The sequence below is a fragment of the Amblyomma maculatum genome, chromosome 5, assembly GCF_055883805.1.
Source record: "Amblyomma maculatum isolate TAMU_Amacu chromosome 5, ASM5588380v1, whole genome shotgun sequence".
NCBI lineage: Eukaryota > Metazoa > Arthropoda > Arachnida > Ixodida > Ixodidae > Amblyomma > Amblyomma maculatum.
Window position 1 is genome coordinate 30,111,867 of NC_139348.1, and position 25,135 is coordinate 30,137,001.

At 44.5% G+C, this 25,135-nt stretch overlaps 1 long non-coding RNA gene across 1 annotated transcript in view; it reads left to right on the forward strand.

Moving 5' to 3' along the window:
- Positions 1-24,870, forward strand: part of LOC146187938 (uncharacterized) — a 47,876-nt gene extending 23,006 nt beyond the window's left edge. The window contains exons 2-3 of the long non-coding RNA XR_014707456.1: positions 21,203-21,333; positions 23,364-24,870. This is a non-coding gene — a long non-coding RNA (uncharacterized LOC146187938). The remainder of the gene's footprint in view (positions 1-21,202; positions 21,334-23,363) is intronic.
- The last annotated feature ends 265 nt before the right edge of the window (positions 24,871-25,135 follow it).

The following is a 25,135-nucleotide window of genomic DNA, read 5'->3' on the forward strand; positions in this document are numbered from 1 at the left end:
GGGAAACTGTCGTGTAGCACTTTCAGACTCACTGATACTGATCACATGATTCGTCTTACGAATTGATGCAAGTTACCCCTGTTGTCCTTCTTCGATCATTGTTTGTGTCGATGTTGGTGCAGAAGCGGCGGCCATCTGTGCCGCTTGTTGCTCACACCTTGCAGCATCGTCGCGGCGGCATTTCCCGAGACGCTCCTCACGTTGTTCCGGCGTTTCCGCTGCTATTTAGGCTTTAGTCCCTTCTCTTCTCCCTGCAAACTTTCAGCTTGCAAAGCAATGTCCTTCAGATCGTCAGATGGAGCCAACTGACCATCATAATGAGCATGGCTGCTCAGTTGCTCTTCCTCCGAGTTCAAGGCGAAGCTCCGGCCAAGGCACGCGGCGCGCTCTATGTACTCGAGATTGACGTCGGCAATCATGCGTCTCTCCACGCAGCTTCTCAGGCATTAAGCTATTTCACACGTCAGTTGACCTTTGCTGAGAACATAGCTAGACAAAGTGGTTGTGGCTTAAGTTCCAACTTGACCTTGAAGCGGTTTGGAGGCTACTGGCAGCACACGGTGACCTTGACTTTATCTCGTGTAGTGAAGCAGTCTCTTCAAAATGAAACATGCCATTAAACAATAATTAGTAATTAAATTAAAATAACTCCTGTGGAACATACTAAAAGATGAAGGTATTGGTCATGAAGTAACAGATTTATACAGGAAATATGCTGGGATAATAGAGTACAAATTACATACATTGAAAGGGATAAAAAGTATGATAACTATCAAAGTATGCAAAGGATTAAAACAAGGTTGTCCACTATCACAAATATGTTCATTCTTTATATGATAAAAATCGCTATTCTGGGTTTTAATTTGTTGTATAGATTGGGGCCGGAAAAGTCGTAGAACAGTGCCGCACCTTTTTAATGTATGCGGTCGATATTGTGCGGTTAGCAGATAGCCAGGAAGACTTGCAAACTCTAGTTATTTTTTGTGGAAACAAAGGGGATACTCTAGGCAATAGTTTTAATGCAGTGAAGCCGGGTCTGATGATTTTCAATAGCTCAACCGATCATGTGCATAAAATACAAGGCCAAGAAATGCACAGAGTGGCAGAGTATAAATATCTCGGGGTATTCATACACAAAGGATTGGCAAAAATGGAAAAGCACAAACAGTATGTTGTCACAAAAGGGCGAAGAGATGCTGGAACAATGAAACATAAGGCATTGTTGGGATACAACAATTATGAGGTGCTGAGAGGTATTTGGAAAGGAATATGGTGCCAAGGCTTACTTTCGGGAATGTGGTTTTATGCCTTAGTCCAGTGGTATAGTCGAGATTAAAAATAAATCTGAGAGCTGTTGGACGATTAGCACTAGGTGCCCATGACAAAACCCCAAACAAGGCGATTCAGGGTGATATGGGCTGGGCATCTTTTGAAGCACTTCCTGGGAAGCTCAGAGTAAAATATTATATGAGGAACACCTGAGGACAAGGGACAGTAGCAGGTGGGCAGCTAAAGTATTTAAATACTTATACCTAAAAAGTGTTGACTCAAAATGGAGGAAATGAACCATGAACTAGTAAGTGTGCAGGGCACAAGGGTGGGGAAATAAAGGATGTTAAACAGTGGGTAAAAGGCACAAAAAATAAAAATTGGATAAATTTTATCCAAAAGAGGCAGCCTGTAGAAATATATCAAAACTAGAAAAGGCAGATCAGGAAGGAATCTTTCTTTGATAACTTAGTAGGCAGCGCCCAGCGTTTTGAGCCTAGAGCTTGGTGCCTTAGAAGACGCAGCTAAAAAGGAAATTTAGCCAAGATGACACATGTGCAGTGTGCTTTAAACCGATAGGAACAATTGAGTGTCTTATACTGGAATGTGGTTGTTCATCCAGGTGTCGATGCACGCACAGTCACTCTCCCTGAAGCCCCTGGGTTTAAAGACTCAAGTGGTTGGGGGAATCAGTGGAGCAAGTAGCAAAAAGTGATTGGAAGATTGATGGCTGAAAAGCAGAGAGGTGACATAAGGGTAGAAGGGATAGAAAATAAAAATCTAATAACTGAAATGACGAAATAGTTGACCGATTTGTAACAACATTCAAGATATAAGGAAGAAGAAAAAGCCAAGTATGGTGGAAATTTCCACCACCCCGTTTCAAAAAGGATGCTCTTATAAGCCATCCATCCCTTCGTCCGTTGGTGTCTCACTTGCTAATTTGCTCTAAGAACAGCTGATTTTCCTGTCCTTTTGATAGCTATCTTGGACAAATCCGCATCATAGTTTACACTTGTCTGAGTAGGTTGTACCTGCTTTCTTGGGTTAGCATGGAGGCTAATCCAGGCTTATTCAGATTTTCTGACAGAGTATTAGCTATTCTCGATGACAAAAAAGCAGTAGGTAGCGGACGTCAACACATCGTAGGTTTGCAGCTTAGGAGACTAAAACGGTACCAGAGCTAGGTAGGCAGTGCTACTGCACAGTGTTCCATACTTAGGTGTGCTAAGCCAGTTGTCAAGTTTTTCAGCTTACGAAGGAAGTGCAGCAGCTTTCCTTGCAAGTATTTTTGATATGATTACTGCATATTGCCAGATATTAAATATAAGTATACTGCTCATTTTGTGCTTTCTAACAAAAGTTGACTCCAAAAACAGTAGCAAACTTGAAGGGACGAGAAAATTTCAGAACTTTAATCTGAAAACAGAAGACACAAGTTTCCTATAGGCATTTCTGGAAAAAGCCTCAACTTATACTCAGCAGTGCTTGATATATTTGGACAGCACTCTAGAAACTGGGTTCAGTGTTTTTATAGCAATAAATGTTTTACTAGGTCATGGGCATTATTCTTGTTGTGACATAAATATAATGATAATTAATACAAACATGTAGCATCAGCATTAAGAATAGTCGAATTAACAGACATTGGACATTAAGCATTTACTGTCGTTTCTTGCACACATGTGGTGTAAGTATTAGACTGATCAGCTCACTGTCCATTGTTTACAGGGTATTTGTTAAGGTAATAGCTAATAGATTTTGAGCAACTTTATACTTCGATCAGTCAAGAGACTAGGATGTCTTTCAGAATGGCTACTCGACAAATACTATATCACCCACTGGATGAAAGAGAAAATATTAGAATAGAAGCAAAGTTTTCAGTGTAAGTTATCAAAGCAGGCAAAATGTTAAATTTCACATTTTATTGACAAGCATTTCAAGAGGATAAGATTAAGATGGAGGGCATTTTGAAAATACTAGCAGGTTATGGCTAGCAACTTACCTGTACTGCTCAAGAGTACAGTAAAACCTCTTTAATTTGAAGTCATTAAGACCAATATATATGTTCGAAGTAACAGGATTTTCAAATTAACCAAACACTGCAACAAAGAATCTGGCTCAGACTGCGATAACATGCTATGCGCCCCCTCCCTCCACCTATATCTATCAATCATCAACAAAAGGACGCAGGTGCCTGCTTTTAGCATCATTATCTTAAAAGGGTGTTTTGCTATCACAGGTTGCAATGATTTTTAGGCAGTGGGCGGCGCATACCCCAGAACATACTGAACACCAGCAGGCTTTCGCAATCAGGCGAGCCAAGCAAGGCGCTGCCGGCACTGCTGTCAAGGACACTGGCACACTGACAAATTTGCCCTCTCCACACACCCAGCATAGATGCTAACTTCAAAGGTTAAACATGGCTGCAATGTTATTGCTGAGGCTGAACAACTTGGCAGCCTAGCAAGCAATGCGCGGTGGACCGCGGTGAGGGTGGCACGAAACGGGGGGAACTTTTTTTTTTTTTTTTTTCAAATTCTCAGTTGCATAAGTTCGAGGTGAATAATGCAAATGGGTTCATTACGCAAGTAAATACGGCTAACCCCCTAAGCCAAGGCACACCATTAAAATAAATGGCGTTGGTCAATGTTGCACGCTGTCAGGACACGGAGCAAGAGTGGTCGCGTCGCAGTACATGCACTTCCATTGCTGAGTAAGAGAAGCCTTGATGCCAGTGCCTCAGCTATGCGCAGTCTTGTCCATGGCCAGGTTAAAGAAGGGAGGGGCGAAAAGTGCGCGCGGCCGTGCCTTGACGAAGCGCAGAGAGTACCCATGGCTGTGTTGCTGTGACGCATGTCTTCTCTTCTGCAGGGGTGTACTTCGGCAGTCAGCAAGCCGTACCACAGAGTGGTTTTCTGTGATAGCTTTAGGGTTGAAGCAGTACGGCATATACATCGCTTTGCAGCGCCACTTCGCGGCTCCAGTATGCCATCACTTCATTTATTTGCTGCGGTAATTGGGATCGCGCATTCCAGCAAAGCACCAAAAGCATTCTGATTAACAGGGCTGGTGCAGGGAATGCTTTGAAATGTGCTGTTAACTCACGTTAGAAATGATCAGACCACAGAAATTCTTCAAATTATCCGAGATTTCGAATTATAGAGGTTTTACTTTATATAACAGTTGCATCTCACTGGTATTCACCTATGGGGCTGAAACATGGAGGCTAACGAAAAGGGTTCTACTTAAATTGAGGAGAACGCAGAGAGCAATTGAATGGAAACTAGTAGGTGTAACATTAAGAAATAGGAAACATACAGACTGGGTCAGAGAAATAACAAGTTAATGACGTTCTGATGGAAATCAAGAAGAAGAAATGGGCATGGGCAGGACATGTAGTGCGAAGAAAGGATAACCAATGGTCACTTAGGGTAACAAACTGAATTCCAAGGGAAGAAAAGCCTAGCAGGGGACAGCAGAAAGTTGGGTGGGTGGATGAGGTTAAGAAGTTAACAGAGGTCAAGTGGATGCAGATAGCACAGGACCAGCTTAATTGGAGTGACATGGGAGAGGCCTTCGCCCTGCAGTGAGTTTAGTCCGGCTGATGATGATTTCAACTATGCGCTAAGGATGTTTTCGGCACAAATGCTTATTTATGCAGTTTCTGTCAGAACATATTGTCTGAATAAATTAGCATATCCAAGCATTTTAAAAGTATATACTTGCAAAAAAAAAAAAGAAATATGCTCTGACTGCAGCCATACCAGCGCTACCATAGAACTTCAAGTTGTGCATAGTAAAAATGATCCCCCCCATTCATTTCACATGCCTAGCTTGATATGGTTCTGCCAAAGGTTCTGCATAGTTCAGCAATTTATTGTTTTTTTTCCTAAATCATCTTAGAGACAAATGTCATGTTTATAAAAAAGGTGGCGCAGCGATCGGTAGCGACGGGGGATGTAGTTAAAAACACAGCCTATCAAACCTACACTGTGCTAAGTGACAAGCCTTCAAAGCCAACTCGCGTGTCTGAATATTTCGAAACATGCTAAGAAATGTTGCTGTTAGGCCCGGAGAGTAGGTGTGCCATTTTTCAGCCTATTCACTTTGTGCAATTGCAACGCAGAGTGCTGTATGTATCAGCTTTATTCTACATGGCAACAGTGCTGCTGCGATGGGCCGCTGTAGCAGTGACTGATTAAATAAGAATGCGCAAGATATAAGAAATACTGTGAAACTCCGCTGTTGTAGTCCCGGGTGCTGCATTTTCCTGGCTGCTACATTCTTGTGGTCGAGCCCTGGCATGACACCCATAGGGTTCCATGCATCAGAAACTCCGCTGTTACGCCGTAACTTTGGGGCATGTTCCCGCATGATACATCGTGAACTGGCTCCCCAAGCAGGCCTAGGTGACAAGTAGTGACGGTCATGTTTGCTTTTAAGGTGGCTTGATTTGGCTTAGCGTGGCACATCTAGCGGCCCATGCACTGTGCCAGGCTGAGGGCGTTTGGGCCAAAACCGACTGAAGTAAAGACCTGCACAGATAGCGGGGTCCTATGTACAATTTTTCATTACCTTTCTCTCCGTTGAGGGCGCTCTGTCAACCTGTTTGTCAGTCATTAGCATCATCATCATATTCCACAATTAACATTATATAAAGTTTAACCAATATGCAGAGAAAATGAATTTGGTGCAGCTTATACTCCAAACATTGTTTTTTTTTTTTTCAGCGAATTTGTCTACTGTTATAACATTTTCCTTTCGCAACACAAGATACCGCTATGTGCGACGACACTGCAGTTACCCGCTGCACATGAGCAGAACAGGTGCTTGTGCATTACAGCATGAATAGATATTTAAACTATAGCGATGTCGAAAAATGACAAAACGAATACATCTTTTAAGTAATGAGAAATGCCCTTTTTATGGACAGGTTTATAGTAGCACCAGGCCGCTCGTAGTGTTCTATTCGTAGTCCGTAAACTAGAAGGTGCGCTGGAGCAGTGCTGTCTGTGCAGGTCTCTACTTCAGTCGTCCTTGGTCCAGGCAGGCTGCATTATCATTATCAGCAGCAGAGGTTTTTATTTTTCTTTTTTTTCTTCGTTCTTATCCTTTCTTGTGGTTTCCTTGAGTCGTCAGTGCACGTGTGATGTATCGTCGTGTCACTTTTTCTACTGTGCCGCAGAAGTTCGTCATGTGCCGTGGTCATGTTCGCACGTGTTCAGCGTGCTCATTCTCCCACCTGATGCCATACCAACCGTTCCGCGTTGCAACAGAAGTTGGTGTGGGTTAGCAGCTGCCTCATGCTGCCGGCCGACTTCTCCAGTGTAGCCGGCGCACTTGCTTGAGAACTTGTTTGTTGTAGAGTGTTGTAGTGTTGTGCTGTGGTGTAGTGGCATCAAGAAAGCGCAAAGATGCAAACCCGAAGTGGAAGCGGGTGTGCATCGCGATAGAACTGGGACTCACGCCATCCACCCTGAACTTCATTGTTTCAAAAAGAAGCAACAATGAAGCAAATGCCCGATCTTTTGACATCAAAAGCAAGCAAGCCCGAGGTGCGGGGCACGTGCAGCTTTATGAGGCTATTTACAAATGGTTTAAACAAGACAGCTGCAGGTGTGAATTTTGACGGCACTATTTTGTGCGAAAAGGGTCGGGTGATAGCTGACAAACTGGGGATCAACGATTTGACTGCGTCCAACGGATGGGTCGACCGCTTCAAGAGAAGACACGGTATTCCTACAGAACCGCGAATGGTAAGGCCACAAGCATAGACATGGCTACTATAGGCAACTGGAAAGAGTCCGTGATGACCATTACCAATGGCTATGAGCCTAGAGACATTTTCAGTGCCGATAAAGTGGGCCTCTTTTTCAAGGTACAGCCATTGAAGATGCCTCGCCTTAAAGGCGAGGCTTGCCATGGCGAGAAATGCAGCAAGGAATGCGTGCTGCAACTCAGATGGCTCAGAGAATATCTGTCAAACATGGACTCAAAAATGGGCTGTCAGGACAGAAAGGTCCTTTTTTTTTTTTTTTTGGACAATTGCTCCACGCATCCAAAAAACACCACGTCGCTGCAGAACGTCAAGATGGGGGGTACCTTCCAGACAACACGACAAGCCACCTCCAACCCTTAGAGGCTGGCATCAAAAACGTGAAGCACTTTTACAAGAAGTACATCGTGAAGCAGTCTCTGGCCTATGTGGAGCAGCTGACTGGCATTATAATCCTGGATGCCATACACTATTTGGCCATAGCATGGAGCGCTGTCACAACTGCAACGATCAAAAACTATTTTGAAAAGTGTTTTGGTAACGCAGACTGCGCAGCAGATTCTGGAACCGTGGGGGACGGATTCATAGAGGACTACGAGGATCATGACATGGCCATGGAGTCAGTTGGCGCAAATGAGGTCGCATACTGCGATTATGTTCCTGTTGACAATGCTGTTGCCACCTCAGAGCTTTTGACCATTGACCAGATTGTGGCCGAGTGTGTCGATGCGAACAGTGGCAACAAAGAAGGAGAGGTAGAGGTAAGCGGCTTCCAGTGCCGACCCTTACGTCAGCTGTAGCAGCATTACACATTCTGAGGAGGCAAGTTCGCGATGATCGCGAGAGCCATATGGCACTGCAAGTGCTGGAAAAGCGTGTGTGCTCAGGGGGAACTGCAAAATGTGGCAGACAACTGTGCTCGATTTTTTTCAAGCAGCTGGCGCTGCAATAAACATATTCAGTTACCCACTACTGTCGTTTTTCAATTTGTTCTATTTCCCAGCTCTTGTGTTTTTTTTATAGACTTGTGAATAACATATCAACGGGGTTCTTCTGTACTAGTCGTCTACACTTCAATTTCCAGGCCTATTGCGAGCACGTGCAAGAAGGAGGAAAACGTCATGATTGATTGGAAGCGTCTTTTCCGGATGATGAACCATCTAATAAGCCCTCTGTTTCTCCAAGCGCTTTTACGGTTCTCCAAGTCATACGGTTTCTTTGAATAAAAAGAACTCGGTAATTTAGTTCTTTGTAGCTTAGCCTATAGTGCAGCCAAGTTTTTAGTGCGTAGCACTACTAGCCGCAATCACGGATTTCACCGATGTCTGTCCGAAGCCGCTCACTCTCTCTCTCTCCGTGATTTTGAAGGGGAGAAAGAGAAGGTGGCGATGCGCGCTTCACGCGGCTCAGCATTGAGGAGGCGGAGCAGCTGCATAGCTGCAGCCGAAGCCGCTCTCTCTCTCTCTCTCTGTCCATCCGTCTCTCCATAAACTTGAAGAGGAGAAAGGGAAAGTGGTGACGCCCACATCACGCGACTTAACACTGAGGGGGTGGAGCGGATGCATAGGTGCACCCAGTAAGAGAGGAAGACAGTGAGAAAGGGGCATGTCAGTTGCAGACGTGGCAGCCGTCGCTGGGCAGCGTTTCACAAGCGTGTGTTACTCCGGAGTGAACAGTTGTGTGTCGCTCGTGCGTCCTCAACTTCGGCAGCTCTCCCCTCGCATCAGTCACTCCTTAGCCTTCAGGGACAGCAGACGTGCATGCGCGGTGCTCCCTGGACCTCTGCTCCAAGCCGCTCGCCGCGTCGTGAAGCTGCTTGCGCTTACCTCGGCGCTCGCCTTCAAGCGCGCTTCCCTCTCTCTTCTCTCTTTCTCTCCCCCTATGATTCCACCCCAGACCTTTCGGCTGCAGAGCAGTGCATTGTAAAGAGGTACATTGTGCCTGTTTTCGTTCATTTCTGAAGATGGTGTAAGGAAAGCCGAGGACTCGGCTGCACCGCGCGTTTGCTTCGCGTCTCAATGGATGAAGCCGGACCGTCAGGCACTGTGGCGCAGGTTCGCCGTGCTTGACGTGCCGAAGTACAACGGTTAAGCAGTGCTACGCACCTACTTCGCATTTGATTAACTATGCAAATTGGCCGTAATTGTTTTTTACGCTTTATGAAGCAGATGTTCGAGGGACTAGTCAAGGCCATTCAGAGGTTAAGGTATACTAGGAGGTCCATGAAAATGCTCTCATTTTGCTCTCTTGGCTTTATAGGAGAGAAGCATGAGTGCAAATTTGTTTTCCATTAGCTTGAAGCAAAAAGTATGCTCACTCTGCTCAACAATTTTAATATATTTTGAAATTTTTACTCAAATGCGCATTGTCAGTCATCTTAAGCTGCTTATTTTGCATCCCTCTCAGTCGATTTTACGCTGAAACTCTAATCAATTTACCATACATCAATGTGCGTAATATGTGGATATTTTATATGTTCGTTATGCTCTGGTCGACCTTGAAACAAGAATTCAGGTATTCTTGGAAATAACACTGTGTGACTGTCGAGATTTATGTGACCGATGACGAGTCACTTGTTTAAACTCGTAGAAATGAAAGCAGAAAAGCGTCCTACTTCACAAGTTCGGTGCTGTTTCTGGAACATTGCATCTAGCAGAGTGGTGCAACTGCTAAAGGTAATGGCAACAGTCTTTTTGTTCTCTTCTGTACGAAAGGACGCTCGGGCAGTATATATAGTGCAGGTGAATGGGCTCTGACAGTGTGGCTTCCCTACATTTGACGGAATATTGCGTCTAAACTTATGTTTTATAACATAACGTATACGGGCTGCAAGCACTTGTTCTTGCGCTATTCATTGCTCGACTGAAGAGCAAGAGCCACAAACAAGCTAATCAAGTTGCAGTGTAGAAGTGCAACGCGTTTTAGCTGAGAAAGCCATTCATCGCTGAAGCTAGGGTCTACTTGTCGTGCTCCACGCCACTGCCCTTGGTTTTAATATCTATCCTACTGCATTAAACTTGTGAAAACAGGTGCTGTTTCTTCAGCCTCAAGGCGCAACCAACTGCACCAATGATTGCCATAATATCGGGAATTATGCTTGAAAACACAGCAAGCGCCGCACATCCAATGCAGATGGCCCGGGATTTTGCCTACACCACCAAAGTCACTGCTGCCATCATAACCGCCGCATATCCACTGACATCATGGGCTGACACTTGTCTATTAGAGCACTGCATGGGCTAGGGCCAGCCTGAAAGCCCGGGCCGGGCCTGAAATTTGCTGTTTTTCCGGGCCCGTACCGGACTTGGGCTTGAAGTTGCGGGCCAGGGCCGGGTACGAACTTGAAGTGGGGGGCCCAGGTGGGCTTTGGCTGGCTGTGCACTGCTTCTTTCGGGAATGGACAGATCCCGCCGCTAAAATGGTTAAAGTGGTTTATGAATAAACCACTAATAGTACATTTTTCAATGAGAAAGTTCATTTATAGACCAAGTTTAATCAGCTATATTCAGTGGTTTGTCCAAGTAACTTAGGTGCGCGCGCCTCTTGGCACTCAACAACCCGAGCAAAAAATTTAAAAAGAAAATGCACAAAACTCTGCAGTGCGCTCTGCTACAGTGCAGATCTTATGGAGCGCTGCAACGCATGACACACGGCTCGTTTACATGAGCACGCGCCTACTAAAGTACACAACTCGGCTAAGCTTGGTATTTTTCAGCCATCAGTGAGCACACTTCGTCGTATCTAGCCGAAGGCACTCTTGTATCATTTTGTTTCCAAGTTACCGCCAAAGACTGGACTTATAAAGCCTCATAAGAGCCACTGGAAAAGAACCTTTAATCGATTGCTCCGCAGGCAGCAATCTTTGCTCCCCCCCCCAAAAAAAAATCTGTCCACTATGAGAAACGCCATTGAATAAGAGTGTATTGCATTAGAAATCTTCGGATATTCAAACACATATTTATGCAAAATAAACAGCCGTTTTTTTCCGTCTCCATAAATATGCGGAAAGCGGCCATGAGTTATTCAACAGAATATTGTTGCACAAGGCCCTGTAGATTTTTTTTTCTTTTCCTGCCCTTGATGATACAGGTTCCTGTGGCATAGTTGCCAGGGACAGTCTCTTTGTGTGTGATTAAGCAAATAACTTGCCTCAAGAGCTAATGATAATATGGAGCCATATTTAAAATTCATTTTTCATTCATTTCTTTATTTGCCCAGAAAAACATCCTGGACGGGTCCCGCGACTAAAATCCCTGTAATCTACACCTCTTGAGGCTGCATGAGCACAATATCTTTAACAAAGATGGCGTGCCAGAAATTTCTTGACCAAGCATTTGCTTCTGCCAGTACTTTAACGGTGCCCTCCTCAGCTCAGAAGAGGTATTTTGTCACATTTTTCTCCCATCTTTTGTTATTATACCATCTAAGCAGCATCATTTAATTTAACAGTACTATCAGTCCTTTGTAGGGCTAAGATAGGAGTGGTTTGCTGAGATCAAAAGTACACTCATAGTAGTAAATTAGAAAAAAAGCATTACACATGGAATACCGTCATGACCAAGGGAAAAAAGATGTGAACAGCATACCTAGCATCGATAATCCAGCAATTGAGACAACAGAGAAAATTACTCATTGGCTATTAGCTTATACAATATTATTGCTAAGTTTATTACAAGCTCGCGTTGGGCATAGTGGCTAGCACACGTGGAAAACACATGCAGAAGGTAGGTGGACACTTCCTTGTGAGATAGCCACTACATCCAATCCTAGCAAACAACAAGCCCAAATAAGAGACTTAGTGCAGTCTCACACTCTTTGATAAAAAAGGAATACTTCAGGCAGTCTTTTGAAAATCTTTTCCATTATATGTGCTTGGAATTTTCGTTCTGCGTTATTCTGGATGTGGACTCTGTTATATACCATTGGATGTCAGTCAAGGCTACGTAATTAATGATGGAATAAAAAAGAGTTGAGCGTTGTTGTTATTTTCTCATTTTAGCTGTACATTTTTAAGGAGTCTGTGCAGACTGAGTGCCGGACCTAGGCCGGGCCGAGTCTTTATAGCACCGGCCTGGGCTGGGCTCAGGCTTCAAACTATGGGCCGGGGCCAGGCATGGGCTGTAAATTCAGGCCCGTGCAGGGCTCTGTTGTCTATAGGAGACACGTTATGCCTCCTTTACCAGCAGTTAGAACGGAGTTTTCTGGATTCATGTACAAAATGTACACACGGTATCTCTGGAGGAGACATAGCACTTATAAGCTACAGGAAAGTATTTTATCCAAGCATCAGCAGTCATAAAGTCATTATGCAATCACACATAAATAAAGGTACTGCATATTATCTATAGGTTACCGTTACTTCCGGCAGGGAGTATGAAATTGCAGTCAGCAAGGCTGTCGGGTCGAGTAACATGATGTGTCCAGACTTGCTCGCCATGCATTTACAAGAGATAATAAGCAACATGAATAAGCTTTCCGTGCTTCCGCATGTGTGTTTTGTTCGATCTAGTTATACTTGTTTTGGATAAGGAATAAAAATAGCCCTATGATATTCATATCATTGATATTCTACTGTGCAGTAAAACTATGCTGATTCGACTCCCGTTAATAACGAAAGAGGTGCAATTCGGACTACCTTTGCCTTTCCACCATGTGCCATTGTAAGTCTTTGTCACTGGAAGCTGCTGAATTCCTTTTAATTCTAATGAACTGTTGAAGAGGCCACCGTGTAGAGGTATGACTTGCTTGGTGGTAAGCCTTCATGCTTTACTCCGCACACCTCTGTAGTGGGTGCAATGCGAAGATGTTCAGCAGTCCCCTGTTGCTTCACTGCCAGACCGGGGCCCATGGTGGCAATCACCAATGCATCAGCCAACCAAGCCCAATTGCGTGATTGGTTTTTTTCTCTGATATTTTACTTTTTACCTTGCTTTGACATCAATGCATGTGCTGCTCTCTTCCATCTGTTTGGCAGAGCATGCCAAAACTGCACTTGCTCACAGCTTGTGTGATGAGGTCGCACACCTTCATGCATGTGATGTTACCCTGTTGCACCATGAAAGAGGCCGTGGATACCCTTGGATTACAGAATAGTTCAGCTTCCAGAAGGTCGTGTAGTGGTGCAGCAATGGTAGCGAAAATGCAAATGAAACGGCGAAAGTATGAAAATTGCCCAAGGAAACTGCGTAGATCCTTAGTCTGCTGGGGGCGTGCAAAGTTCAAAACTGCAGCAAGCTTGTCAGGGTCGGGTCGAATGCTATCACGGCTGACGAGGTGGCCCAGGGTCTTGATTTCTTTCTTGGTGAAATTATACGTTTTTGTGTTCAGCTGGAGACCGGCGGATACCAGGCATGTTAATGCTTGATCAAGGCGGCATAAATGATCGGAAAAAGTCGCAGAGAAGATAACTATGTCATTCAGGTAGCACTAGCATGTTTTCCACATAAGTCCTCTAAGAACAGTGTCAATCATGTATTCAAACGTAGCGGGGTCATTACAAAGTCCAAAAGGCATGACGTTGAATTCGTAAAGCCCATCAGGAGTAGTGAATGCGGCTTTTTCTTTGTCGGCTTCGTGCATCGGAATCTTCCAGTAACCGGAACACGAATCCAAAGTGGAGAAATATTCACTGCCCTGAAGACATTCGAGGGAGTCGTCAATCCATAGCATAGGGTAAACTTCTTTGCCAGTGATTTTGTTAAGTGCGCGGTAATTAATACAAAAACGCACAGACCCATCCTTTTTTTTGACCAAGTCGACCGGAGATGACCAGGGGCTAGCTTAGGGCCGAATAATGTCTCGTCGGAGCATATCATTCACATTGCCTTCTATGATTTTATGTTCTGATAAGGAAACACGGTAAGGGCGGCGGTTAATGATAGCAGTACCTTCTGAAATGGTGCGGTGCTGTGCAGCAGAAGTTCGGCCCAAGGTTGAAGTGACGTCAAAGGAGACTTGGTGTTTTCGAAGCAATTCCTGCAAAGCTTGGCGGTGAGACGCAGGAAGGTCAGGATTGATGGTGCCAAAGTGAACACAGAGAGAGGCATCGGAAGAAGCTACTGGTGAGGAAGAGGGGGTGGTAAGGGTGGTGAGCGACACTGGTTGAATGTCCAGGGCACAAGGAAAACACGTCCCTTTAATCAGCACAATGAGCTCTGGGGAAATGTTCAAAGCAGCGACAAGCGCTGTGCCATGCTCAAACCGAACAAAACTTGGTGGTAACGCGATTCCACGGGTTAGATGGCGATCAGAAGTCACTATTAACACATCCCCGTTATCAATGTCAGTAGAAGTAAGCGCGACAAGTTGTTCGCATCCAGGGGGCAAAACCGAGTCAGTAGCGGCAAGCAGGCGATGACGGGACTCGGGAGGTTCAGAAGACTGATCGCTCTCGTTCATGTAAATGACACTGTCACGACACAAAATGCTGGCTGATGCATCAGACAGAAAATTTTCCAGCCTAAAATAATTGGGTGAGTGCACGGTGACATCACGGCAAATTGTACATGGTGGCGGACACCGTGAACCAAAACTTGTACAGTACACTTAATAGTAGGCCGAATGATTGCACCATTAGTTCCATGGAGTTCAGGTCCATCGTAAGGTGTTTTCACTTTTCGCAAGCGGGAACACAAGTGAGTGTGTATCACAGAAACAGTGGCGCCCGTGTCGATCAAAGCCTCAGCAGGTAAACTTTCAACCCAAACTAAAATCATATTGGAGGGACGTTCCTGAGGATTTTTGGGATAGCCAAAGAGTGCAGTTTTCCCTCCTAAAACTGCAGTGGTCAGTTTTCACATAGGAGGGGGGGTGTCAGAGAAGCTTGGCGGAGCAGCGAGATTGAGCGGCGAAAAGGCGAAAGAGAACGGCGTCTTGAAGGCCTGTAACCACCAGGCGGAGCGGGACTTTCTGGCGGGGGTGATGAATGGTGGTTAGAGCCGGAGAAGCGAGGAGGGTAGTCTGCTTCAAATTAGTCGTAGCCGTGGCATTCATTTTGGAGCCTGCAACGACAGAAACGGGAAATAGGGCCTTGGTACCCGCAGTAATAACAAACAGGGCGGGCTGGGTGCCAGTTGGGGTAGTATGTCGGTGCCACGGCAGGTGGTGCCGATGCGGCGACGTGAGAACTGGTAGGCGCTGGTGGTGTAGGCGCTCCAAATGCAGGCGGCAAGGACATGACCTGAGCGTACGTTGGCACATGACAGGTGGTAGGAGCGGCCGGTGTTGGGGGGGAAGAAGTCATAGAGGCCAACTCTTTTTTGTCAATGCTGTGCAGGCCGGCACTTGAAGGATGCGGCTTAGATGCAGGGCGGCACAAATCACCTTAAGCCAAGAGCTCTTCACGAATTAATCCGCGGATAAGCGCACGGAGGTCGGAGTCGGCAGTGGAATCGAAGGAAGTGGGATCAGGCTGCAGGCGTATTAACTGTAGTTCGTCCAGGGGTTGACAAGTCAATATGATGGAGAGTTCTGCACGGCCAGGGCTTTAAAGGCGAGTGGCCCAATACCTTTAAGGGCGTGCCGAACCTGCTCGGCCTCTGGCATGATGTCATTTATGTGCCGACAAAGTGCGAGAATGTCTTCAATATAAGAAGTATAGATCTCATTGGACCGCTGAAGTCGGGCATCTAGCTTCTTCATGGTGGATTCCGTTCGAACAGTAGAAGCACAGAAAGTCTGGCATAACTTTTGTTTGAAGGTAGCCCAGTCCGGAATCGTCAATTCATGGTTTAGAAACCACGTTTTGGCCACATCCGTCAAATAAAAAGACACATCAATTAAAGAGAATAGTCCCACCGATTGAAAGCACTGAGCCGGTCATAGCTGTCGAGCCAGTCATCAGCGTCGTCGCTGCGGAGACCGGCGAACATCTGCGGGTCGCGTTGACGGCTGCTCACAGTCCATGTGGCAAGGGGAGCTGGGGTGGTGTTGGAAGAATCCAGAACAGCGGCGTGGCCCTCTTGGGTCATGACGATGGTGGTCGGGGTCAAACGGCGGCTGGAACGGAGCTCCAGGTACTGGCAGGTGACGAAGGAGCAGGGAAATCAAGGCGCACCTCCACCACGTGTAAGGTCGGGCTTGGCAGGTCAGGTTTATCGCAGACCTGAAGCTCTGGTCGCACACTGTAGTGAACCACACTCCACGATGACGATGGGTATCTACAAAAAAGAGCAGGATGATGAGGAAGCAGCACGTTCACCCGTCTGAAAGATGAAGCGCCATACAGTGCTCAGAATAGTAACAATAATTGGTTCATAGGAAAGGAAGGGCGCAGTATCTGTCATACTTGTTTTGTGCACACCTGAACCATGCAAGTAAAGGAATGAAGGGAATGTGGAAAGAGAGAAAGAGGAGTCTTAGTGGAGGGCTGCGGAGTAATTTCAACAACCCGGGGATCTTTAACATGCGCTGGCATCGCGAAGAACACGGACACCTCTCCGTTTCGCCTCCATCGAAACGCAGCCGGTGGCGGTTGGGATCGATACTGGAAAAACAACACTTTTTAGTGGTTTTGTCAAGTGCTTAGCTTTGTGCGCACTGTCGAGAAGGCCCTCTTCACAAAATGGTTGCATATTGCATCTTGAGAATGCTTCAGTGCACAGTACACGCTGTCAAGCATTGTGGTGAAGCAGCCAGTGCAGCGAAGCTGTGGTAAACTCGAAAATTTTTGGTGTATTCAGAATTTACAGATATAATTTTTTCAGATATGAATAAAAAAGCAAGCATATTCGATTGATGTTAAAAATTTCTGCCACTGGCACACTCGTACTCTTTAGTGTAATAGCTTTTTTAAGATATAAAAAATAAATATTTGTGCAGCAATCTGGAAAGCAAAATGGGGTCACAATTTCACTTTACTGCATCTGGATTTACTATAGCGTAGTTCTATTACTGTGCTGTAGGGGTGGGAGTGCTGCACTAATTGCCTTGACCAGCACCATTGCATTGAACCAGGTACATACTGCTACAGACAGGTGGTTTTTGATGATGAAATTGTGCCAAGCCTGTGTCAAAATGCTATCATGAGAAGTTGAGCAAGTTTATAGGTATTTATGGTAAACGAGCGTGAAAAAGACTGACACGACAGTGGAGACAACACCACACAGGTGCTTGTGTCATGTCTTCTTTGCAGTGTCAGTCTTTTTCACGCTCGTTTACCGTGAATACCAAAGCACTGTTCCAGCAGCTTAGATCTGAGTGTTAGCTGCACTGCAACACTGTCTCGTACGACATAGAGAATGCACGTATGGAGAAAAAGTTGCTTTATTTTATTTTTAGGCTGGAGCATCAAGTAGTTCTTTAATTGGGCCCTGCTAGATTTATCGTTCTCTTGCTTAGTGCCGCTACATGTGGCGCAAGTTGAGTGCGAAACTCTGAGGAAGTTTTCAGATTCCCTCCAGCTGATGGCTCTATTACACAGATCTCTAGCCCTGCCGTGATATTGCAGTGTTTAGGGCACTTGACTGCTGTGCTCAAGAATGCGGGATTGAATCTCGGGGTTATGGCGGCCGCTTTTCAATGAAAGCAAAAAAGTTAGGCGCCAGTGTGCTGTGCGATATCAGTGCACATTAAAGGAACTCGGGGTCAAAATTTCCAGAGCCCTCCACTTTAGCATCTCTCATAGCCTGAACCGCTTTGGGACGTTAAACCCTATAAACCAATCCAAGCCAAACAGGGACCTCAATTGACTCTTTCTATAACAGTGCCATCAACATCTGGGCTTTCAGTTTGTTTATCATGTAGAACCGCATAAATTCGAACTTTCAGCATGGAAAATGGGTATGTGTGCTTAAAATTTCTAGGCTGAGCCACACGTACATGCAGGACCTTAAACTTGTGCGATTCCAGACATCTGCCGCCACCAAATTGTTATGTTGTGGTACAAGATAGTCTGAATTGAGTCTCTTCATCACAAACTCTTAAAAAGTAAGCAGCATAGAAAGCACATGACCGAGACATGCGATCATATTTGATTGATAGAAACTTTCGATGTGCCTTGACACAGCTGCGGCATAGTTGCACCCTGTTGCAGCATCACTGCTCTAACGAAATGTGGTAACTGCGCTCATCCAGAATGGTCCTTTGACTCATTGCCTGTTTATTCATCCTGGCTTTCTCTAACAGACTTCCTTCAGTTGAAGTGCATTTGAGAGTGCTAACATTGCGTCACAGGAGTGCAGTCAGGTGCCCATATTTGCACGTAAAGCCAAAAGTGATATCGAAAAAAAAAGTGAAAACAACTGGGGGAAACAGGCTTCAACACTGCACTTGTGTGCGCGTTCACATATTACAGTTGAGGGAGCTATTCCCACTTTTGCATAAAATTACAGGAGAGACTCTCCTGTGATGTTCTGGTCATGTTGATGCCTTTGCATTGCTAGGGGCAGGCACAGTAAGGGGAAAAAGAGTCTTCCCACAAAGTGATAATAATTATATTCATTTGAGCTGAGAAATAGAAATAAAACAGAAAAATATGGCTTAGTGGTTTGAGCATTCACCATACTCACGGAAATTGCAGGGTTCAATTCCCAAGGCTACCAATGTGCGAGGTGACACAGTGAGCACAAGCTCTTCCTTGGCCTGGTACTTCACCCATCTGGGCTGAATTGCTTGGAAAATGGGTCATTGACCCCACGTTGAGTGAAGAAAAACACCCTGTGCCATTGTGCCCTTTGGCCTCAAGGGTACCCAGGGGCTTTACCTCAACCTATGAAGTTATCATCACATGGCATAATTTTGTTTACTGCATATAGGATGAGCCGCGAGGTTTACACAAAGGAAAATTAAACCCAGTCCCACAGATATGGGCATTCCTTTTGGATCACGACTCCTTTGCTTACAGTGTTAGATGTAAACAGCATGTATTGCAAACATGCCTAATGGAGTACGGACACCAAAGTTCGAGCGCGCGCTTTTTCTCTTCCTAAGGGTGCCTAAGGCCACACTGTCCATGGTTGACAACATGGTATTCACCTGTAGCCACCAGATTTATAATCAAATTTTTTTTTCTCACCTGTATCTGTTTCAATGGCCGATCAATTACTGTGACACCGAAGTTTTGTATAGACCTCCTCCATGTTTACAAACAAACAAGGCAATCCAGGTGGCGCTGCAGTCGTCTGCTATCCCACGGTAGGCAAAAAGCACGGGAGCGGCACTGTGGCCAAGCTTGTCAATAGCGTGTTTTGGGAGGTGCAGGCTCCCAAAATTTTGGCAGGAGAAATAAGATAACTTCTAGAGCCTCAGCGGTGCACACAAAAGCGATACAATATACATATATATCGCGTACACGGCACGCGGCGCCCGGCCCCGTACGCCGTACAAGACGGAGCGTGGGTTCAAGACGCACAAGCGAAACTTTGCTGCCCGCCAGAGAAAATGAGCAACGTTATTATATATTTGCTGTTTTCGCCCATGCAAACAACGCGGAACGCGTCGAGAATTTCAAAACCTTGAGTTCTTACAACTGCTTTTAGTCGAGTCAGTAGACAGTGATTTTTCTCGCTCGTCAACAGACCACTTACGAAATATTCCGCTCGGAACATATTATTGCACTCTCGGATGAATCTCCCCATCGAGCGGCAAATGACGTTGTTGCTAAGCACGAAGCCCCTCGCTAGCTTCGAGCAGCTTTTAGTTAAGCATGGCAACAGTAGCAAAGGTATTTCGCCTTGGCACCGCACGGATTTTCTTATCCGTGCGTTATTCGTTGAAATCGCCACGCCGCACGTCTGTTGTATCTGTTCTCTTCGTGGGTGACTGTCAGCGTTAACTTTCGCAACTTCATCCCGGGTATTCACATTTTTAGCTTGCATTACAATTACCAGCTGCAGCGGTCGTGGTGGTTCCGTAGCTAGGGTGACTCAGTTCAGTCCCGGCTACCATGGCCGCGTGAACATGCATGATAAGCTCAGAATGCCACAACGTGCCATGCACCACGATGCAGTATGTATAAAAATCCTCGGAGAGTTTGAATCACGAGCCCATATATCACTCGGCCATGCTGAACCCCCCAACTCGCAATCACAATCAACCGCATTGAATACAACTAAAACCGCTGGATACAAAAAAAAATGCAGCTCCAATCGAGAAAATCAGCAGCTGTCAACGCACGGTGGCGATCTTCATCACTGATGAGACTAAAATAATCTGAGGTGAACACGGCGAAGGCTAGCCATGCAGCATAACCAAGAAGGAGTTCAACACTGATCACTCGTGCAGCAGCTCACTCGCATACGTACAATTACCAAAGTGAAAAAAAAAAAAAACGTAATTGAGGAATTGTTTACATATAGGTAAGCACAACTATGCATGCTCTAACAAAGAAACAGGCCTACGCATTACAATATACTGACCTTTAAGCAGCTGTACAGCTCTGGCGTAAAAGTGAATAAGCTTTAGCTTAACCATGGCAAAGTGTTTGCCGCATATCCGATAAGCCGGCGTCGGTATCCAGCCTTGGCGCTTCACCGCGACGACCCACTGTTTACGGCTACCTTCGTCGCCAAGAAATCTGTGCAAGCTCATTAAACTTCTCTTTCTGTGCCTTTCGGCACATGCCACGGTGACGCAACTAGTCACATGGGGCTATTTTATTTCCGGCAGCAGCAACCCATTCCGCATTCACGGTAGGTGAAAGCGACTGAAATGTTGTTTTGCCCACCACGCGAAAATCACTGACGACGACAGCGCCACCGCATCTTCGTGACGTAGTCGGAGTGAAGGAGGTCTATAGGCCAGGTGAGGCATGCACTTAGCACTGGTATACTGGTCACTGCTGCTTCACCCATGGTTCCGGCTCTTAGTGGAGACGGACTTTACCATTGCAGTGATTCGAAGCGACGAAGGAGGTATCGTATTGAAGTTTTTTACTGTCACATGATCTGTTTAAAATTTTGACATCATAGGCATTGCTGGGCAGTTGAAAGAAATCCTGAGACAGGTAAGAGAAGAAATTGAATTAAAGTTATTTAACAGTCATTGGAAATTAGTAATGCCTTGCTCTTCATTGCAAGAGAACGAAACACTCGTTCAAAATTTCAGGGCTTCGCTCTCTTAAACATTAAATACACAGAGCGTGCAGAAAAACAAAACATGTTGTGGCTTTGAGATTTTCCTTCCTTTCACCATACTTTGTTTTGTTTCATTCTGCAGGCATCCCAGCCAGTTTTGAGAGAAATGCAAGCTGTTTGAAGAAGGATTGCACACAACAACTGCTGCTAACGTACATGGTCCCTTAGCGTTGCACTCTTGTCTTTCAGAACAGAGTATCTGATAATTGAAATGTGGGTAAAGCTTGATGTCTGTCGCGGTTTACAGTGCCATTCGCACACTTTTAATCTGGTTGGTCTCCATTGTTTCATAATTTTTGCCTTAATATAAATAGGTAGCCACTAGTTTCTTGTGCATTGGTATTTTTTTTCTCAAGCCTGCTAACACTAGCGTTTGTGGCATTGTAGTTTTTTTATGCTGCCTTGCTTGATTCTGTATGCCTGTGTCAAAACACCTTCCCCCCCCTAAGAATCTCTCAGGACAACTGCCATCATCCATAGTCATGGCAATCATCCATAGTCATAAATATGTGATGCTATCATCTTTAGCCAAAATTTTAATTTCAACTGTTAGATCGGTATGGACAGGTACTGTGAAAGCCTTCAGATGTATTTGGGGGGATAGGGTGAAATGACAGAGAAACAGAAAGCTGGCTGCAGTGGTTTCCAAAGTGGCTTTTACAAGGCAGCAAGGTAAATAGCTGGAACAAAATGGAAGGATGGCATTGTGGTGACATTTGTTCTCTTCAGCAGCAGCTTTTCTTCAGGATACATTCACATTCTATGTGTCGGTTATGAACATCTTAATGTCGGGCTAAATTGTTTCCAAGTGAATGGAACACCAATTAGCCCAACGAAACATTTGACATGAGTGTGTGTGTTGTCAGTGACACCTTGTTAGCTTCTGGTCCTTTTTCTTTTCAAAACTTAGAGCTCACATCATAAGCAAACAGAAGTAAGAATTTGTGAAGTGGTTGAGACCAACAACTAAGACTCCCACTATTGTTGGGACATATTTATAGTACAGTTCATTTATATAGATATTGAGAAAGCCGAAAAATTGGATCGTTATAACTGATTATTCTTACATATAGACCAGTGAAGAAAAAAAAAACACCCACATACTTTTTTATGCATGTAGGCTTGCCTACTTACCAGTGATAAGTGATTCGGTCAGTCAATGCTAATAATTGTCAAAAGCATTGAACACATTATTGGGGGATAAATAAGTAGCCGTAAAGTAATTTAAGCATACTTAAAAAAGAAATTCGCGCTACAGTCGACGTGAGCATCACTTCCAGTAGCATGTACGCTAGTGGCAGTCCTTGTCTGTGCACGAAACATATAGCGACCGGAGAGCCTACAGGACAATGTCAGCCTTGATGGTCTTTAAAATAATTGGATAGTGTGAATCCATATTTTTTTTGCAAGGCTTCCAGCCTTGAAACCCTGTCAGAAATCGCGATGAATTTGCTGTATCATCTCGAGAGCTGTTGCCATCATCTTGGCCGGTACCATTTTTTATGGACGCACAATCGGGTGACGGTGATACGGCCGCACCCTAGTGTGGCAGCAGTGATTGCAATGATAGCGCTAATGTCTTAACTGCACGTAGTTCCAAGTTTTTTACTCTTTATTAAACGCTTGGACAAATTTTTGTGGTAAACATCTTCCAGATGGCCAGAAAGCTATCATATTCGATATGCTGCCGATAATCAATCACTATATATGTTTACTTTTACTAAAGGCAGTGGGGAAACTATTAATCCCAAGAATTTAATCGTTATAAACAATATATCATTGCATTTGGTATCACTATATATGGATTAGACTGTATACCAATCAACAGACCTTTTAATAGGCAGCCTTTTGCAACTGTCATATTGACTTTTACTGTGTGACTGAAGTAAAAAACTTGAGAAACATTTGAGCTCTGCCTAAAGGGTATGATCAATAAGGTTAATGTATTCCTTCACCATCAAGCAAGGAGTCTCCTCATTTTCTATCACTTTGCAGACGTGCACAAGGTTTCTTATTTTTACCCCGGGACATGGAAGGCCTCGTTTTAACAAAGTCTGACAAATATGGCTGTATGGAGAGGGGTGATGTGTCAGACTTGCGACTCAAGGGTTTAGGAACTAGTTCTCACCTCATCCTAAATTTTATTTCAGCACAAATAATTTACTTCATATTCATGCTTATCATAATGACTTAGTCATGTTGCAACCTTATAATCACCATTTACTTTATATAACCTGTTTCAGGTCTGCGTGACATCACTTCCTCTCGGCCATCCTGAATTTCTCGACATGCCACTGACTGCACCAGGTTTCCAACTGAATGGGTGCCTAGTATTGTGGCATAGTAATTGGACATGCTGCCTGTCATCATCTGTGAAGAAAGAATGCATTTTTTCCTCAAGCACCTAGCTTGAGTAAAAAAAAAATGACACAAGTGACGATGAACTCTGAAAAGTGAAACACATCAGACCTTGTCCTCTTACACAATGACCAAAACTAGATCGCTGAAATATGAGTGGTAGATGTTGCGAGATTCATTATGTGACTTTTCGAGTGGCTGAAAAAGCTAGTCTACTTGACTTATTATGATCACTTGGTTGAAGGGTGCTACCTGAAAATTTTTTTTGTACTTTTTCCTTCAGAGGTTTTTACGAGAAGAGGAGTCTAGTGCAAGAAATGGTTGCATTGTGATTTCATTTTGTTTCATTATTCATGACTATGCTCCGTGCTGTACTAATTTCGATTTTTGCAAATGTTTTGCATTGGATGCTCGTTGCCATTTTGCCTCTGTGCAACTTTATTTCTCATTATTTCAACTGTCTTGCTTTTCTTATGCTTTATGCTTTCAAACACTTTCAAGAACAAAAGTTTTTTAATGCAGTCACATAGTCTTGAATGAATTTCAACTAGTAATGATTAAAAGTGCTGTTGACTGAATGCTCTATCTATAAGTATACTCTTGCTCTTTTTTGTGTTAAGTACTCTGAATTGTGGTTCGTCATGATTGATATTTTTCTATCGCACCAAATTGCTCGACCTGTCTGAGTATCTTTGCTTTATGCATTCACTCCCACTTTGACGTCTTATATTTCATTCGTGGGTTTTTAAAGGGACAGAACACTAACTGAAATATATAATGAGATTATGGTGGTGAGATTAGTGATGTAGCCTTGCTTTGTAGCTGTATGGCTGAAATTGGGCAGATAATAATTGGCACTCTTTTCTAACTAAATGCACTGACCTTTAATGTCCTCTACTATTAACCTTTGCAAGTAACAACTGTACAGACACTTTCCTGGGCTTGTAGGCTGTTTACCACAAATGGGTGCTCTTTTCACTGAAACGATTCATAGTTGTCTCTGTGCTCCAATGCAGGCATTGATTGGCAGGGGTTTCACATTAATTGGTATATCTTAACAGATGACACACTTTTGCACTAGGAATAGATGGCATGTGCTTGCTTTCATAATGCTTTCTCTTCTTCATCTGTGCTGGGTAGTCTACACTCGCACAATGCTAATCCTAAGGGCTGTACCTGGGCAAATCTGATTTTCCGTCATATAGCGACTAATGGCATACATGCGTCAGTGAAAGTGTCTTTTAGTTGATTTGGCTCTCAATCTCTGTTGGTAGTGAGCCTTTTGCAGATTCGATTTGTCGGTTTCATTTTGCACGAGGGCACACAGTTACTCTATAATTAACTGCATTGAATACCTAGTGTTCCTAACACAAGGTAAGGAAAGTCCCACATTTCATCGGTGTTAATACTCTGACATTGAAATGCAGGCTTGATCTCCGGATACACAAAACATGGTGGACCTCCTGGAGGAAATTCAGCTGATGAAAAATGCTTTGTGAGCCATGTGACTGCTGATATCATTGTAGGTGGACCCGCAATCCAAGGTAAAGACTCAAGCCACTCTGGCAAGGCCGTGGAGACAAGTCTACGTGAGAGAGATCTGCGCTCCCACACAGGTGAACGTCCACACAGTTGTGACTTCTGTGGAAGCACCTTT